The 20,280-nt window shown below is 38.0% G+C and overlaps 1 protein-coding gene across 2 annotated transcripts in view; it reads right to left on the minus strand.

Annotated features, from left to right (window-relative positions):
- Positions 1-19,327, minus strand: part of LOC122402964 (polypyrimidine tract-binding protein 2) — a 548,137-nt gene extending 528,810 nt beyond the window's left edge. For both annotated transcript variants that reach the window (XM_043406201.1, XM_043406200.1), the window contains exon 1: positions 18,675-19,327. The gene's annotated coding sequence lies outside the window, so the exon portion shown is untranslated. The remainder of the gene's footprint in view (positions 1-18,674) is intronic.
- Positions 19,328-20,280: the final 953 nt, after the last annotated feature.

A 20,280-nucleotide genomic window follows, 5' to 3' on the forward strand; every position in this document is an offset into this window, starting at 1 on the left:
TGGTAATAGAGGGTGAACATATAAAGCGGATAACAGAGGGGTGAAAAGAGTAAACAGTATTTAGAGACAAAGTGATAAGATGTGTAGAGTCATGTTCCTACAAAACGTTTGAAAAATGCCTGACGAAATAATAAAGAGGCATTATTTTCGTTTCCACTGTTCGTTTAACGCTCGATATATTTTTCTCTTTGCTTGGAATTTCACTATTTACGCAATATTTACTGAAAAATATTGAGTTTCTGGCCCCAAAATATATTTGCAACGACGATGTCGAAATTTAACAATATAAAAACAGTCAAATCGCTGGCTCGAAGATCTTGTACTCTCCTCCTCGTTATAAGCTCGTGTCGAACCTACGAACAACGCGTAATCTTCCGTCTACAGTGGCGACACTTAACGGACAATTTTTAAATTACAATTCTCCCTTGTCGATAACATCGTATAAAAATGGTACAAATAAATTTCGATTTTTTTAATAGCATGCATACACATATATTTAAAAGATGCAAACTTTTTGTTGATTGAAATTTTAAACAAGATATAAACAATTGCAGTATACTTACGAATAATATATTTTCGATATTATTAGATTTAACAAGATATAAAATATTTGCAAAAGCTTATTTATTAAACGAAATCCCTTTTACGTTTGTCACACATAATTACCTGCATTTTACGCGCGTACGGAATGCTTTGAACTCCTTTATTTTACTATAATCCTGTAAACAAAATAATTTTCGTCCTTCTGCATCGACGAGGCTAAATTAATACCAGAAGAATATTTGTTATTGATTTAAACAATACTGCTGGAAAATTCATTTTGAAAAGTTCCTGCGTTGTATTTGGTTAATTCAATTAATTTATCTCATTACAGCTGCTAAAAAGGTATCACGTTTTGCGCAAAATTAATGACAAATATCCATGGAATATTTCAAACAGGAATTTATTAATATTGCCTCTTGATTATTTACGAAGCACAGTATCCACACATTTACATTTAATTATTGTTAATCATTGACATTTAACTTCTCAATTGAACAGGAACATATTTTTATTCGGTTGAAATATAAAATATGACGTATTGTAAAAGATGTAAAATTGGAAAAAAATAAGAAACAATTCTACGTAAACTTTTAAATCCAAAACTTTAATGGGAGATTCTGGAGGCCAAAATAAGACGAAAATCAAGAATACTAATTTGTTGATGGAAGCTTCGTTAAAAAGTTATTAACGTTTAAAGTTCTACCTGTTTTGAATTTTTTTCTAGAAACTGGGTAGGATTTCGGGAGTAGGTCTATTCACCAAAAACCATTATAATTGACCCCCGCAAGGGAAAATAATTTTTCCAAAACGATTTGAAATTTTTTAATTGTTCGAAAAATGTTATACATTCTCGAATTTTTTTCTCGAAAGTAGGTAGGATTTTGAGGGTATGTCTAATGACTAAAAATACTTGTAATTGGGCCTAGTAACTAAATATAATTTTTTTAGTATGATTTAGAATTTTTTAATTTTGTCGAAAAATTTCACAACTTTTCGAATTTTTTCCTCGAAAGTGGATAGGAATCCGGGGTTATGGCTATTCACCAAAAATCATTATAATTGACCCCCGCAATGGAAAATAATTTTTTTAGAACGATTTGAAATTGTTTAATTTCGTCTAAAAATTTGCCTTTCCTGAATTTTTTTCTCGTAAATGCGTAGGAATATGAGGATATATGTATTCACCAAAAATGATTGCAATGAACCCCAGGAACTGAAAATAATTTTTTTGGAACGATTTGAAACTTTCCAATTACGCCTAAAAATTCAGGCCTGTCGATTTTTCTTGAATATTTGTTTTTTATTTTTAACAAATTTGTTTGACGTCCTACGGAAATGTTGTTCAATACTTTTTTGTAGATACCTATGAAGTCTACTTCCCCCCAAAATTTCATTAAAATATATGCAGTATTGTAGGAATTATGAACGTTTGAAAATTAGACTTTTTTTATGGGGTTTTTCTCATTTTGCGGGGTCAACAAATAACTTTTTCCATACTGTTACAATTTCTATATATTCTTCACCAAAATACGCGTTGTTTGCCTTTATGAACATTAAAATCCGTCGATCCGTTCAGAAGTTATGATAATTTAAAGATTCGCATGAAATATCGGGCAAACATTTCTGGCCACACATTATATTTTCATTAAAGAATTTTTTTCTCCTAAATGCGTAGGATTACGGGGGTATGTGTAATGACCAAAAATGCTTGTAATTGACTCCAGTAACTCAATATAATTTTTTTACTATGATTTGAAATTTTTTAATTTTGTCGAAAAATTTTATATATTCTCGAATTTTTTTCTCGAAAGTGGGTAGGATTTCGAGGGTATGTCTAATCACCAAAAATGCTTACAATTGAGCCCCGTAACTAAATATAATTTTTTTAGTATAATTTGAAATTTTTTAATTTCGTCTAAAAATTTCAGTACATACTCGAATTTTTTTCTCGAAAGTGGGTAGAAATTCAGGGGTATGTCTATTCACCAAAAATACTTGCAATTGCGCCCAGTAAATAAATATAATTTTTTTAGTATGATTTAAAATTTTCTAATTTCGTCTAAAAATTTCACAACTTTCCGAATTTTTTTGTCGAAACTGAGTAGCATTTCGAGGGTATGTCTATTGACCAAAAATAATTGTAATTGAGCCTAGTAATTAAATATAATTTTTTTAATATGATTTGAAATTTTCTAATTTCGTCCAAAAATTTCAATACCTACTCGAATTTTTTTCTCGAAAATGGGTAGGAATTCGTGGGTATGTCTATCCACCAAAAATGCTTGTAATTGAGCCCAGTAACTAAATATAATTTTTTTAGTATGATTTGAAATTTTCTAATTTCGTCTAAAAATGTCAATATTTACTCGAATTTTTTTCTCGAAAATGGGTAGGAATTCGTAGGTATGCCTAATCACCAAAAATGATTGCAATTGAGCCCCGGAACCAAAAACAATTTTTTCAGAATGATTTGAAATTTTTAAATTTAATTTTTTAATAACTTTTTAATGAAGTCAAGAAATTGATATTCTTGATTTTCGTCTTATTTTTGCCTCTAAAATCCTCCATTAAAATTTTTCCTAGGGCCTGAACACCCTGTATAGTGAAAAATTCACGCTATTCATAAGAATTGCGTAACAGTTTGTCTGTCAAATATTAAATCGAATAAACTATAGGCCGAAATTCTACCGTATTACGACGAAGAGAGCCGCGAAAGGACCCGCTTAATTTTCTTAACGAGATTACGCATCGCTGAGAACGAATTCTAATTAGTCAGCACACCGGCGCATTATCAACCCTTTGCGTACGGCTGCCTGTTGCCTTACGATAACGCGAACTGGGCTTCCCCTCATGAAGCGGCCACAAGGCGCTTAGAGGAGTTCCGAATCAGAGTGACAGTAAACCACGCGAACAGACGCATAGGCGTGCTGATGATGCAAACATTTCGACCGATCGTCGAACGGATCGCAAAATCACCAAGATTTACATCCACAGTGCCTTCGTTTGGCAACATCAACTCAATAACATACCAACAAGTTCATCCAAACAACTGGAAAAGAATTGGAAAGAATCCAAGTGCGATCAGTGGATAACCTAATTGCCTTCGTTTCGTAACCTAACAACACACGTTGGAAGTTCATGGAAACGTCAACAACCGGGCAAGAATTCATGCGAGAACCTATATCCAACATCTTGTGTGTGCTTAGGAACACACGAACAGACCGCACACAGCTACGCAACGACGAGATTATACAAGTAGGACTGGACTTCGATCAGGCTTAAGGCAGAGCAGGATAATGCAGCAGCTACAGGTAAATGTAATTAGGGATTGATCGAATGGTAAGCGCGGGACTGTCTAATTGCCCGAGTCGATAGCTCCCTTTCCCTTCTGGTCGCCGGATACTGGGTCAACATAAAAGCTCCCGACTCTGTGACCATTAACGCTTGGCGATTTCTAAACCAATGACGCGACAGCGTGCAGGCTACCATCTTTGAGAACGAACCACGTGCGCCGTCTGAACAGTCGCTGGAAGTACTACGTTTCTAGATGCGTGGATACGTGTAATATCAGTTCTGTTTGCTCGAATAACCTCAAAAATATTTTAACTCTACGAAGTGTTCAGATCAGCTCTAATCATCCTTTTGAAGGGTGGTTCTACAAATCAAAATGAAACGAAAGACGATATTCTGGTAGAGACTTCGTCTTAAAGTTATTAGTAATTAGAGGTCCGCCTAAATCATGGCAATTTGCAAACGTCCAAGTGGCGTTAAATGATAAATTCACCATGTACAAAACGTACTTACCGACGTAACCAACAGCATTACCACAGACAGAGATAGCATAGACTGTGCATCTCATTTGACTGAAATACCGACCTGGTAAAAAAGTAATGGTTTTCCGAGCGACCTCTTTGCTTAAAATTACACCAGGATTCTAGGGGAAATTTCTTTAAATATCAGATAAAATTGTTAGTAACAGCAACGAACTTAAAGCGTTGCAATATTTTGGATAGTTTGAAGCATATCAGTTCCTTGCATTACAGAATCATTTATGTTTCAGGCGAAACGAAAATCACGAAAGATTGTATTCTTTGGTTGGTATGATACCAGCTGTATGAAAAATGCGTTCCTCCCCTCCCCACATCAAGATAACGTACAGGCTCGTGTCACAAATCAGACACTGACACAAATTGACTTTTGATGGAAACGAATGATTCACTCTCCGCTGTGGATATGTCTTCGTCAGGTTGTTGCTTACCCCGGAATACAGGGGAATAATTTTAAAATCCACGTCTGAATCTTCCGTGCGCGGAAATATCACGTCAGTGGCAAAACCAGGAGGAAACAAAAGGCAGATCGATAACGAGAAGAACGCACGTTGGACCGTTGGAACGTATGTCAAACAAATGCGGGAGGCACGCGGGATTTTCTTCGCATCGTGAATATTTCATTTCTTTCTTTTTTTTTTTTTTCGCCGGGAACCCCCGGCCGTAAGCCAAGAACGAAGCTTGTTTCGCGTTTTGCTTTCTTTTAATTGAATCGGTTGCGTTTGCTCGTTGCAGCAACGATTGGTGTTTCGGTAAACGATGCGGCTGACACGGGTTGATTGGAACGAACATATTTTCTGTTCCTTTTTTGCGGCCTGACCGCACAATATAACGCACCTTTGAAACGATTTCAATTTCGAGCGAACGAAGCCCGCAGGAGCGCTAAACCACGCAGAATTGTTCATTACTGCGAACAAATTCTGCTATTATTAAATAAGCACCTTCGTGCCTTTTATCGCGCTATTAAGCTGGCCGGAATTTTTTTTTTTAATTTCATCCACATTAGGTGTGGATGGAATGAGGTCGGTTACGTGTAATCCAATGTTGTTATTTTGGATAATAACGAAATGTATATTTAAAATATGGGTAACATAAATTTTTTGCAGTACAGAATTGTCACAAAACCTCGACAGTGCTGCCAACACTGTAAACGTTATTTACATACGTGGTTTTGTGATTAATAATGGGTAAGGTCGACCAGTTTCATAAATTGTAAGATTTTTAAATGTTTCTACTTTTTAAAAAGCTAAATGATTAAGTAGGGTTATTTTCATTTATATTAGCCTAATAGACTGGGGATGTTTGTGCATTTACGGATGTGGCGTCACCTCACGGCTTGTCACCAGAGGGCTACGCTTTTGCCTTTCTCGCAAGCGATTCACTGACCCTTGGTTTGTATATCTCTGGGAAAAAATTGTAATGGAAGATACTAGAGACCAAAATAAGACGAAAATCAAGAATAGTAATTTTTTAATTAAGGCTTCGTTAAAAAGTTATTAACGTTTAAAGTTAAAGTGTGCAGCGTGCGCGGTTCCCGTTTCACACTTCAACTTTAAACGTTAATAACTTTTTAACGAAGCCTCAATTACAAAATTACTATACTTGATTTTCGTCTTATTTTGGCCCCTAGAATCCCCCATTAAAATTTTTCCCAAGGTTGGCACTCCTGTATATCACTGGATTAAAAAATCTATTATTTGAACTGACACGTGGTTATGGCTATTTTGCAACGATTATAATGAAGTTATTTTAGCTTAATATTTGTTAAAAATTTTAAAAATTCCAGCCACGTTTAATTTGTAGGAAGGAATGAGATTAATTATGTGCAATCCAATGTTGTTATTTTGGATAATAACGAAATGTATATTTAAAATATAGCTAACATAAATTTTTTGCAGTGCACAACTCTCACAAGACAATGGAAGCGTAGATCCCCTCGACAGTGCTGCCAACATTACGCCTACTTCACGCTACATTCACCAGGCATACCATAAAAATAACCCTACATTAACCCCTATCAATTATTTCTCTAGAAAGATACAGTAATTAATTTTTATTTCAATATAGTTACTATAATTTTCAAATTTTTCAATAACTCCAATTTCTACTATTCACAGTCACACACCCTCCATAACATCAAAAGGAATAAGTTTTACAATTGGCAAAGGTATAATATTTTTCTATTTACTATGTTTGTTATTAAATTTTTATATTATTATAATATTTTCTATTTTAGATGTATAAAGTAAAAAAGGGAGTTGCTCGTTAAAATGTTTAACAGTGGAGCATAAAAATAAAGAAAGCTCAATATTCAACGTTATATTTACCTTTTTTATGTTTTTGTGTGCATCATGCGAACTGTATATGTATAGCGAGAATTACATGCAACTAGTGCGGTATGATGAAAAATTCGAAGCAACGTGATCTCGTTTATTATTGCATAGAGTAATGGTTTTTCCGGTTAAAATGTTTTCGAGCACAAAATGTTTCCGACGAATCGCAGCCGCGCGTATCCGCGTGTCGGAGAAACGAAAATACTCAAAATGTTATTTAATATTTCTGGCCGTTCCATTTCACTCGATTGTTTAAAGTTTCAATATTTCAATTTAGCCAGAAGTAAAACGAGCTCCTTCGCCGAGCAAATAAACGCTCTGATCCGTGGATAACGGTGATTTTGTGGTAGAAATTCAACGAAATCTTATTCTGTGTTAATTTATATAATTAATTGTAATCAAAGAAGGAACACGTTATTAGGAGCACCCGCAGGGACAATTAACAGAAGGAAAAAGATGCATCGCGAGTGTGCAAACGGGTTCCTATACAGACCCGTTAATTTTCGAGTTCGGAATTACTTTATCCGCGTGTCACGTGTTCGTTTGAGACAACAGACGCGAAGAGTATCTCGGACATTACCGTCGTTAATGAGTTGGACAAGAAACTTTTCCGTCGTCGAACGCAAATGAGGCGGTGCACGAACACCAACACTGATCAAACGCCTGTCTGACGGCGATTCGCCACCCACAGTTAATGGAGAAAGTGACTCAGATAGCAGTTGAATTCTCTTACGTGGTTTTGTGGTTAATAATGAGTAAGGCAGTCAACCGGTTAATCAGTTCCATAAATTGTAAGATTTTTAAATGTTTCTATTTTTTAAAAGGCTAAAAGAGTTGTTAAGTAGGGCTATTTAGATCTATTTTAGCCTAATAGACTGCGGATGTTTGTGCATTTATGGGTGTAGCGTCCCTTGATTCGTATATCCTGGAAAAAATTTTACTGGGGGATTCTAGAGACCAAAATAAGACGAAAATCAAGAATAGTAATTTTTTAATTGGGACTTCGTTAAAAAGTTATTAACGTTTAAAGTTAAAATGTGCAGCGCGCACAGTTCCCGTCTCACAGGCACAACTATAAACGTTCATAACTTTTTAACGAAGCCTCAATTAAAAAATTGGTATTCTTGATTTTCGTCTTATTTTGGTCTCTAGAATCCCCCAGTAAAATTTTTCCCAAGGTTGGCACCACTGTCTTTCTCGTTACCACACACCTGCAAAACAGCTTTAAAAACTACAGAAACTATCATATTTAGGAGTTGGAGACAATCCTCTACAAACCAAAATTTGCATAAAGATCTGCAGTCTACTATCATAGTGTTAAACTATCAAAAGTAATCATAGAAAATTTCTAGGTCCAGGACCCCCCAAAGATTCAGTCTACGACTACTAGTCTATTATATTAAAATACCTCGAAAAGCTTTGGCAGCACGACTCCCCAGCCAGCGTCAAAGCAATGGACAGAAGTTCAATATTAACTTTCTTTCAGGCGGGCCTGGACGATGTGTTTTTGTTCATCCCCCCCCCTCCTAAATTCTAGACGTATATATGGTACATTCTGGCTCATTAAAAAGTTACGACGAGGGCGTATATTATGACTGCGGGTAATCCCTTTTTATTTCTGTCTTGCCAGAGGCGTCCAGGCGGGATTTTCATTATTAAAAATTGTTACAGCTGGCCCAGGGATGAAAGCGACCGAACGAGGGGGTAAATAGGGAATTGTCCGCTATTAGGTGGCACAGTTAATCTCGAAGTCCAGAAAAACGAAGACTTCAACAAACTGAGAAATTCTCACATAACATTCAAAAGATGTGTGTTTAATGACACGTAATCTGTTTTATGTATACTATGGTCATAAATCTGGTATGTGTACCCCATCGATAGCCAGTGTTCAGGTGCAAAAAATGAAATCTGAACGAACTTACCAGACCTAACCTAGAAATTCGCAATTTTCCATACGGCTTCAATTTACTCGCTATTACTAATTGACCTAATTTCCAGCACGCGTCCAGCACGTTTGTCCCTTCACGCTCGAATCAATCGAACCGATCAATGATGGTTATTTGATGATTTTGACTGATCAAATCATAAACTACGGTATCGACCGCAGGCGGTTTTGTTTGTGCGTCGGATTTCCATACAGAGGCGGTCGAATTGGATGGTCATAGATGGGGAAACGTTCTATCAGGAGACAATCTGAGTCCTAATGGTTTCGTAAACATTTGCGTGCAAAGATCAAACTGCATGCCACACTGGCGCGCCGCAGTGTCATCGAATTCGTATGCCAATGACATACGTAAAGCGAGATGCATTCTGTTTGACCGATCACAATGGAATCTTCCGTGTCTTTAAACTTCATCGAAAGACACCAGAGAGCCAAACATGGTTTTGGAAATAGATACTAAGCCCAAGGAATCAACAGGAAACGGGGAATACCAGGAATAAAAAAATAAACGTTTCCACTTGTTTCAACACACATTGTTTCATCAAAATGTGAACAGTTACAGATTGTTTCTTATTATGAGTTTAATCAGGTTATAATTTCTGACTTGTTGCTTCAGGTCCAGTCAAAGAAGTCCAAGTCGGTTCCTTTGCCAAGTCCAGAAGAAGTTCGTGTGGAATCAGCAGAGCATCCATCAGAGGGACATGGAAAGAACATAAGAAGATTATAAAAGATTCGAATCTGCAACAATCCAAATAGAGTAAGGTTAGCAATGATCATTATTATAATTCTACGGTTTAGAGAAATTTTTGTTCAACAAAGCAGCTCGTCCGCGATAATTGCTACCCAATGAAAGGAATGTTAAATCGTGGCGGCCATTCTGATGTCGGATCCTCCAAGAAAATCAAGCGCTCCTTCTTTCCTCGCAGGGACAATAAATTGTCCGCGATGGCTGTTGACCGCCCACCCCCACCGGTCCTAATTAACCCCCGCATAATGGAGCGTGAAAGGTGCATGTAGGTTAGAGAGGAGGGCAGCTGCGGAGACGGCCAGCTTTGATGGTTAATCGCGTTTAACCAAGCGTCGAGCAGCCAGGTTGATTTTAATTCTGTTTGTCCTGCGTAAGAGGGGAATTTCCGGGGCCAGAGTTTCCCCGCAGGAATCGCGCAAAGGATTACAGGATTACAACATTACCACATGAATACTCGTATACATCCCACTTCACTCTTTTTTTTCTCCCTTTTTCTCCGGCGCTTAACGTGGCTGGGCTAGCCTTTTCTTTTGACGTTTCGTTTCCCGCTGATCTGCCGCCTAATCGTCCTATTCTGTACTCGGGGCACTTCTCCAACAACAATTACGTGCATTTCCAAGACCGATATTTTGACCAACACGATATTTTGTATTCGCGTAAAGTTTTTCTGAGAACTTATTTTTGTCGATGTAATTGGCCTTAACTTTCTGCAATAACTCCTAATAACTTGGCTCACTTGTAGATTTAGTTAGCTAGTTTGACATTATAGAGGCAGACACTCAGTAATTTTTGAAATATTAATGGTTTTCACATTATTATCTACAAATATAATTTTATTACCATCATGGGGCGCGATTATCAATACCAAATTGTTGTATTTTTATGTATTTATATATTTTCATTATTTAAATTCATTTATATTCAGAGAAAAAATTTCCGTAATTATCGGGAATCGAACTCGGGTCAACCGCGTGGGAGTCTCTTACTCTACAATCGCGCCATGGTGGTGTGATAATAATGGAACATTTAATCATTAATATAGCAAAAATTATCGAGTATCTGCGCCTATAATGTTATAGATTCTTAAACCAGATAACTAAATCTACATTTTGTCTTCGTCATCTGCATACGTCCATATAATATTTTTTATTTATTTTAGCGTGATTCGATTTGCTTCCCGGGAGTCTTAACATGCATTTATGCATCGTCCTCCGCATTTACGATAAAATTAGTCAAAAACACACGGTCGGAACACCCGTTTAAAAAATATCAATGTTTTGTTCATTCTTGCGAATCGTTTCGATAAATGCGATTCTATGCATCAATTAACATTAATTCGGATCCTTCCAGCTCCCTTTTTACGCCCCGACGATCTCTCGCGTTTTATTTATGCCGATAATAATATATTTTAATGTATACCGTATTTATCCCGCGGTTGTCTTACGTATATCGATGTTTCCGTTAATTTTCGAAACACGCCGGGCACAAATATCTCGCGAGCGAGTCGAATCGAGAAAACAATTTGCAGCGCCATCCGTTACGCGGCGTCGCGTCGGTTTTTCGCATAATTCTAGACCTTCTTTACGGTGCCAGGTCACGACAACTTCATTGCTCGTCGCCCGGAATGTTATTTTTCGCTGCTTTGTCACGTAAATCAGGCCGACAAATTCATGAGACTGCATCAGCGACGTTTCTGTTCCCTTACGACTTTTATCAGTATCACGTTCCGTGTACGTCTGCATTGTGCCCGGAACAATGTGCAGGCCGCCGATTATGTACCGCTTTCTGAGTCCAATATAGTCATACGCTTTTGCATATTTCATGCTGAATGGTTGCTCGCGCCGTGCCATTAAAACTTTCCGACAGCTGGCTTCTAGATTCAGTTTTCTAACTATTCTTTCGAAAACCAGTGCCCCGTCAATGATTTTAATCGTCGATTAATACGAGACAAATAAAACTGTTCGAGTCATAATATTTCGAACGCTTGGGCCTGTTCGACATAACCTAAAAATTATAATTAGGTTAGTCAACCCTGGGAAAAATTTTAATGGGAGATTCTAGAGGTCAAAATAAGACGAAAATCAAGAATAGTAATTTTTTAATTGAGGCTTCGTTAAAAAGTTATTAACGTTTGAAGTTGAAGTGTGCAGCGCGCACGGTTCCCGTCTCATAAGCGCAACTATAAACGTTCATAACTTCTTAACGAAGCCTTAATTGAAAAATTATTATTCTTGATTTTCGTCTTATTTTGGCCTCTAGAATCCACCTCTGAAATTTTTTCCAATTTTGAGGCTGCGTTAAAAAGTTATTAACAATTGCGCCTGTAGGTAGGCAACCTGGGTATTTTTTATTTTAACACCTTGTATTTACACGTTGAGAACTGTACAAACTTCTTGGCCAATACATAACCTAAAATTTGTTATTTTTCTCAACATCTTAACGTGAGAATTAATTTGTCTAGTAACATTTTGTCTAGTAAATTCTGTCACCCATACATATGTGAAAAAGCGAAAAGAATATAGCCTGAAACCAACAGTTTCGTTTCAATGCGAATCAAAAGTTCGCGGTGTAGGCGGTTGTCCACGTTTTAAGAATTATACGCAACGGGGTTAGGAAGGAAATATGAAACTTTATGGTTGACGCAACAAAAGTCCCAAACGAGATTTTCACGGAGCCGGAGCGAAATTTTTTTTCGAGCCGAGAGTTACGATTTATCCAGGCTTAAACAACGCCGCCTAGTTTTTTCTAACAAATGGTCCAGCAACTTCCAATCGCCGCGGCGATTATTATTCGTTATTCTTTCTTTAATCCGAATTCCGATGGTTCGCGAATCCGATTTGTGGTGCCGTTTGAACCAGTATTTTCAAGAGTCTGTGGTATATGAATGTTTAGCTTAACTGGAATTTGAAACGGCTCTTTTCTTTTTTAGTTTTTTCCCCCCCCTAGTGGATTTATACGTTGGTGATCTATTCGAAATAGCTACTAACAATAACATAGCCGATAAACTCCCTAGGCTGTCGATATGAATTGAATTTAATTTGGAATGAGGATTGAGGCGTTTCACGGGAAAAATTGTTTTAAGATTTCTTATCATTTCTTTTTTTAACTAAATCACGAACCGATTCCTTTTATTTGGAAATACGGATTACTATGTATGGTTCAACGAGAATTGGCAGGAAATGTAAAATAAAAATACTCATTCTCAATATTAACATTATTGTAACACTTTCACCTATACATATATGAGTGCAGGAATTTACTAGACAGGATGTTACTAGACAAATTAATTCCCAAATTAAGACGTTGAGAAGAATAAATTAGGATTGAATTTACAAATTTTAACAAGGTTAGAAAAATAAGTAATAAATTTTAGGTTATGTAGCTCACAATGGACTAAAATTAATATTTCACTTTTGCAGAATGTTATACAGTTTTGATCTGATTCTTTTAACACTTTCAACCATACATGAGTGATAAAATTTACTAGACAGGAAGTTACTAGACAAATTAATTCCCAAATTAAGACGTTGAGAAGAATAAATTTGGACAGAATGTATGAATTTTAACAAGGTAAATAACATAAATAACAAATTTTAGGTTATGTAGCTTACAATGGTCTAAAATCAATATTCCACTTTTGCAGATTATACAGTTTTCATCAGTGAACATATTAAATCGACGAAACTTATCAAATTTATAACTAAATTTCCTCTTTTTTATTATTACATCACTAAATTTACAATCAATTCCATTGAATTTTTAGTAAACAAGTTGACTAAGGCAGTGAGATGGACAGTATACTGGTGAATAGATTGAGATACCAAATAATAAAGGTGAATCGATGAAAAAATATTAAAAATCCTTGAATTGAATTTAATAAGCTCCACGACTGTAAGATTCATCAGAATACGCTTTGTATTTACTTGGACGTTATTGCAGAGTTAAAGGGGACAAGCCTATCCAGCGTATTAAAAAAAAAAAAAAAACGAGATAAAATCGTGAGAATGCCTGGTTGTGCTCGGGCAAACGAGTAGAGACGAAATTAGCATTTTAATCGTTTATACGGCAAGTGACGTGGCGGGGTAGTTCGACGGTCTAGTGGCTGCTTCGTTTATTAGCCGTTTTCTAAGCGTGCACTAGCCCGTGAGTGTCTTCGACACGCGTTGACAAAGTCGATATTAACCGGCCCCCGTCGTCTCGAGTAATGGCGGGGACGCACTAACGAAACTGTTCTCGTTTGCATACTCGTTCGTTCCCTCCTTATTTTTAATTCAGCCGCTCTACGGCAGGGGGCGTGCACCGTGTAATTACCTTGTTTTACACCACGTTACCGTCGGTCAGACGAGTTATAGTAACTCTTCTTGTCTGGCGAATGGACCAAATTCCGATACACCGGAAACCGTCAATGGAGAAACCATGAAATTCAAGGAAGAGCGGGTAATTTGAAAAGTGTTTAATTCAGATCTCTCGAATGACAACCTAACCAATTTTCTTAAAGTGTTTAAACATGTCTGGGACTTTTATGCCCACTCTTTGGATTGGAATCCATTTTATACAGGGTGTCCCAGCATCAGTGTAACCAGATTTTCTACATGGAAAAAAACAAATCAAAATCAGAGCATAAAATTTGTTCACTTGAGGCTTTGTTGTTTAAATAATTTATTTTTAATATTCACTGTATTAGACAATACCTCCTGAGCATCACAATTTTATTTGTTGCCATTTCTTTTGTTTACGACATTTTGACACCCTGTATATTTTCAAAATACTAATTTTGGCCAAGGATCTCGTGAGCCTCGTGCGCCCCGTCGATTGCACCGAACCGAACTAATCAGATTCCGAGTATGGCAAACTGTTCGATTCCAATAACATAATAACACCGAAAACTAGAAACCTCCTGCAATCGAATAGTCAGGAAACGTTCGAACCCCGTAGCCGATTGCGGCGGAAACGAAAAGGTGGAGGCAACACGCTGGCAAATCGGTTCGATGCGCCGGACTGCAAACGTCTTCTTGGTCCAATTTTGATTTCCTTCGGCTAATTTCTCATTAAACCGATTAATGGGAAAGCATTGCTGAATTTTCCTCGCCTCCCGCGTTCGCCTGGAAGCAATTCCGTAGTTTTTACACGACTTATTTCCGCGACGAACTTCGGAATTCGCTGATGAAAAAATGAATGGAGATCGGTTACAGCCCGTTCACACGATTCGAATCGTTTTACCGTATCGGTAATGACCGTTTGGGGGTCCTGTGAAAGGGATGGTAAGAAAAGGATAGGGGGAGACCCCTAAACGCTAGGATATTGGGAGTTGGTCGAGGATCGTGGGAAAAATTTTAATGGGCGATTCTGGAGGCCAAAATAAGACGAAAATCAAGAATACTAATTTGTTGATGGAGGCTTCGTTAAGAAGTTATTAACGTTTATAGTTTCGACTGTTTTGAATTTTTTTCTGGAAAGTGGGTAGGATTTCGAGGGTATGTCTAATCACCAAAAATGCTTACAATGAAGCCCAGTAACTAAATATAATTTTTTTACTGTGATTTGAAATTTTTTAATTTTGTCGAAAAATTTTATATATTCTTGAATTTTTTTCTCGAAAGTGGGTAGAAATTCGAGGGTATGTCTAATCACCAAAAATGCTTACAATGAAGCCCAGTAACTAAATATAATTTTTTTAGTATAATTTGAAATTTCTTAATTTTGTCGAAAAATTGTATATATTCTCGAATTTTTTTCTCGAAAGTGGGTAGGATTTCGGGGGTATGTCTAATCACCAAAAATGCTTACAATTGAGCCCAGTAACTAAATATAATTTTTTTACTATGATTTGAAATTTTTTAATTTCGTCGAAAAATTCCACACCTTCTCGAATTTTTTTCTAGAAAGTGAGTAGGATTTAGAGGGTATGTCTAATGACCAAAAATGCTTGTAATTGACTCCAGTAACTAAATATAATTTTTTTACTATGATTTGAAATTTTTTTTTCTCGTCGAAAAATTTAGGGAATAAAATGTCGATTTTTCTTGAAACTTTGTTTTTCATTTTTAATAAATATGGTTGACGCACTACGGAAATTTTGTCTAATACTTTTTTGTAAGTGCCTAGGAGCTCTACTTCAGAAAAAAGTTTGATTGAAATATATTCACTATTATAGGAGTTATGACTGTTTGAAAATTCGACCACTTTTATGGAGTTTTTCTCAGTTTTCGGGGCCAAGGATCAACTTTTCGAATATTTTTGGAATTTCCACATATTCTTCATCAAAATACGCGTTGTTTGCATTTTGAAACATTAAGATCGCTCAATCCGTTCAGGAGTTATGACATTTTAAAGATTCGCATGTAATTTCAGGGTAACAACCAAGTATTATAATTTCGGTAAGGAATTTTTTTCTTGAAACTGGGTAGGATTTCGAGTGTATGTTTGTTGACCAAAAATGATTGTAATTGACCCCCGCAACCTAAAATAATTTTTTCAGGATGATTCGAAAGTTTTCAATTTTGTCAAAAAATTCGTCCACTTACTGAATTTTTTCCTCGAAAATGGATAGGATTTCGAGGGTAGGTCTATCCACCAAAAATGATTATAATTAACCTTTGTAGCCAAAAATAATTTTTTTATAATGATTCGAAAATTTTCAATTTTGTCAAAAAATTCGTCCACTTAATTAATTTTTTCCTCGAAAGTGGATACGAATTCGAGGTTAGGTCTGTTCACCAAAAATTCTTGTAATTAACCCCCGCAACCGAAAATAATTTTTCCAGAACAATTTGGATTTCTTTAATTTCGTCGAAAAATTTGTCCACTTACTGAATTTTTTTCTCGAAAATGGTTAGGATTTCGATAGTATGTCTTTTCACCAGAAATGCTTGTAATTGACCCCTCTAACTAAATATAATTTTTTTAGTATGATTTGAAATTTTTTAATAACCTCATAAAGTCAAGAAATTGATATCCTTCATTTTCGTCTTATTCTGGCCTCCAGAATCTCTCATTAAAATTTTTCCCAAGTTTGGCACCCTGTATATACAGACGGAAGGTCGGTTCGAGTGCTTGCGAGAGGAACGATCCCTCTGGCGGCAAATACGGGAAGCGATGGACCCCCAAAACCAAAATCAACGTTCGCACCTTTTAACGGAACAATTTTTCGGTGGTCGATTGTTCGAATTCAAACAGTCGCGCGTCATTTTGTTCTCCATTGTGCGCGAATAACGCAAAAACGAGCGTAAGAAAGCCCGCGCGCGCGCGCGCGGAATAGTTCGAAACAGTGCCCTGCGGATAGTCGCTAATTTTCGTCTCGAACATTTCGAGCGCATTGTCGTCGTCCATTTCGCCGGGAGTGCGCACTTAAAATGATCGATGTTCCTATTTTTTATTATTATTTTTTTGTATTGTCATCGCGAATCGTCTCACTTTTTACCCCTCGGCTGCGTGGGAGGGAAAGAAACAGAGGAGGTCCCGAACGAAAAATTGCGATGGCCATCGGGTAAAAGAAAGAAAGATGGGAAGAAAAAAAAAAAGATCGATGCGAACGCGATTGACACGAGTCAGTGCACGTTGGGACACGGCATCGTATTCATCGATATAAATGCTGAACGACGATGGGGGACGCGACTGGTTTGAGGCGACATCAAAAGTTCAATCGACGGATGCGCAACGATGCATTGGTAATGCACCCATCCGGGGCTTCGGGGCCAATTTTGTCGATGAGAAAGGGAGAGAGGAGGAGAAATGGCGCGGCGTCGAATACGGGACCAGCGTGACAGAGAGGAACAGAGCCACGTAGAGACGCAGGGATTCCCTGGCACGGAGCACGATGTCCCTCTAGTAGCAATTACCAAGCATTCATGCCATGGAAACGTCTCTCTCTCCCTTTCACGCTATTGTCACGGCGCCCGTTTCTATCTGGCCACGTTCGTGTAATCAAAAATGAAGTGTCCAGCTTGACCCGAAATGTCATTCCGCCGGTTTCGCCAAGGGAAAGAAATGGGACTGGCCGCGCATGCGCGCGACTCTGCGAGATTCCGTGACTCCAAACGAGACACGGAGTTATATCGAGACGTCTAATTTAAAACCGAGGCCTCGATTTTTCGAGCATCCACGATTTTCGGGAGGAAAAATTGGGGTAAGATGAAACGTTAAACACTACGTTATGCACGTGGTAAAGAACATCAGTCGAAAGTTACTAGCGTTTGAGACCACACACGTGTTAATTTTATTTATATTCCTCAGCTATATCCTCTTACCCCATCTTCTCCAAATATTATACAAAGTTAAAGAATGTAATTACATTGAATACTTACCCAGCCCTTTACGAAGTAGTTGGCTCCACAAGCTCTTCGGTACCAATGCAATTTACACTCTCGCGGGTCAACGAAACTTTTGTCAGTGCATTTGTGAGATTTTCCTGATTAAAATAAAACTTTTATTTTAACCAGAAAGACCTCACAGATAATATCAGTAAAGGTCTCACTAACAAAAAATAAAGTTCTCTACGTTCGACAAGGTACAAAGCCGAACGTCGTAGCTCAGCTTGTGCCTTTCCGGGGACTGAAAATTAACCATACTTTTATAACCGCGAGACTTCGTAATTCGTAAACATTAGTTTCTATATCTTCCCTTCCGTTTTTCTGTACGAGCGTGGTACGTGCAACGAACAATTGTTTCGTACGGATCGCGTGCAGTGTCTATGCTTTTGTTCATCACTGTGTTACCGACTCGGTAAAATGATCGAATCGGTCGAGAAACCGTCTCGTGTGAACGGGCTGTAATGATTATCATCGAGAAGCGTGAGGAGTGGGGGTAGCACGCGCCACGCAGCGTAACGCCAGTCCGACGAGCGGTCACATGGACACCGGCACGCAGAAGCGAAAAGGAGCCGCGAGCGACACGGGGCTGTGCGCACGTGTACGTGCCAGCGCGATGGGGCAAATGAAAGTGTAGAAAAGTGTGGAACGTTATAAGACGAAGGGAAAACGAAAAGGCGAGTTTTAAAGAGCGCCTGCTCGAAGGTAGCCGCGTGCATTTAACTTCCCCTTTCTCACCAGCAATCTCTCTCTCTCTCGCTCGCACTCCCGTTCCACTCTCGTCGTTCGCAACATCGTTCGGCCTCTCTGCACGTTGTGCACAGATCGATTCTTCTCTTTCTCCGTTACTCTCGCGTTTCCTCTCCTTCGTTTCGCTCAGCTACACCCTGCACTTTTTCCCCCCCCCCTTTCTTCCGCGAGCACACACGGCCAACGCACGGGCACACCGATAACACCCATGTGCGATTTACTCACCCGTTCATCCTGATGATAAATATCCACGTTGACGGTTCTCTCCTCACTCCTCAAGCGAACTCCCGCGTTCGACGTTCCCCCGTATGCATACGTCCGGCGATCTCAGCGACAACACGAGGATACACCGAAAACAACAGGTTGCATATGACAGCGACACAAATATGGCGGCGGAAAAAAAAATTACGGTTCTACCCGGCGCGAGAAAAATCGCGGTTGTTCTTGCATGCACGCGCACGAGACTCGCGTACCCTCTTCGAGTGTTCTTTTTTTTTTTTGTTTTTTTTACGTGTGCTCGTTGGGTGTCCTGTGTCGCGAAGTAACCTTTCACGTTGCCACGTCTATCACGCACGTCTCTGTTTCTTTCTGGCTGGGCTTCCCGGTGACACCCCTGTCCCGCTGGCTCGGCTGTTTTCCCTTTCTCTGTCAACGAACACACCGAACTGTCACCGCACCCAAATATTGCTGCACTCGCTGCCGCCACCGCCTCGATCGACGTAAACGTTCGAAACGCTGCGAATTGTGTGTTCTCGCATGGACACTCGCGACTTCTTTTCGAACAAGCGCACTGGGAATACCTCGCTACGATATAAGACCGGCGGGCAAATAAAAATAAATAGAACGTCTCGGGAAACACTGATCATACACACGTTAAATCGTCGTTACGAACGACAGGAGACACACGCTGCCACTTTTGGCCCGTGGAATTTCACGAAATAAATGTACTATCTGTGCGACCAGTTGCGTATACTGCCGCCATCTTACAATACTGCTATCTACTTCTCCGGAGAACCAAAGTTTACGACGATTGAACTCTATTCAATTGTTATAACAATTTTAAATGTATAAATATTTTAGTACTCTATTTTAATTGTTTTTTAAATCATAGAGTGGAATATAAGTTGATATGTTCTTTTCTTTCTGTAATTATATACTTTCACGTGATGTCGTAAATAAAGTAATATTATTATTGTTAACTGGGGAACAGTAAAGATAAAATATCTTCTAAAACAATTAACATTCGCAATACATCATCGTGAGTATCGCTTTGCAGGCATCAACGTTACCAGGTATCAGTAACAATAGCAGCAAAACCAATATGGCGGCCATGCAATCCGTAAAATAGTGCATTTTTTAACACACATAACTTTGAATTTCAGGCATTCCTAAAGTTTAAATTGCGATTTTTAGAATCTAGTCATCAAATTCCACCTTCTTCCCAACTATGGCGCCCATCTCGTAATCCTATTTTATATAAATATTACAATGTACAAGGCCTTCCAAATTTCGCTATTCCATGCCTACGTTTAGACCATATGATATACATATTTCTAGATTTGCAACACACTCATGTTTGATGGACTTAAAACTAAATAGCTTAGAGATGTACTAAACGTAAACATTTACGTTTAGTCTACCTTTGTCGAAACTATGAATTACCGCATTACAACGTAGTAGTCTAGGATATCTAATCGTATTCTGTAGTTTACTTCTTTGTTCTACTTTGAATTTAAAAGTAATCGCAAAGAAGAATCTACGTTGAATGGAAGGATGTTGTGGATTCGAAATAAACGTTGGAATGTCTATGTCGACAGCGTAGTCACGGTTA

Source organism: Colletes gigas, unplaced genomic scaffold (genome assembly GCF_013123115.1).
Source record: "Colletes gigas isolate AHSC1104 unplaced genomic scaffold, ASM1312311v1 Colletes_gigas_Sc00042, whole genome shotgun sequence".
In the NCBI taxonomy this organism is placed as follows: Eukaryota; Metazoa; Arthropoda; class Insecta; order Hymenoptera; family Colletidae; genus Colletes; species Colletes gigas.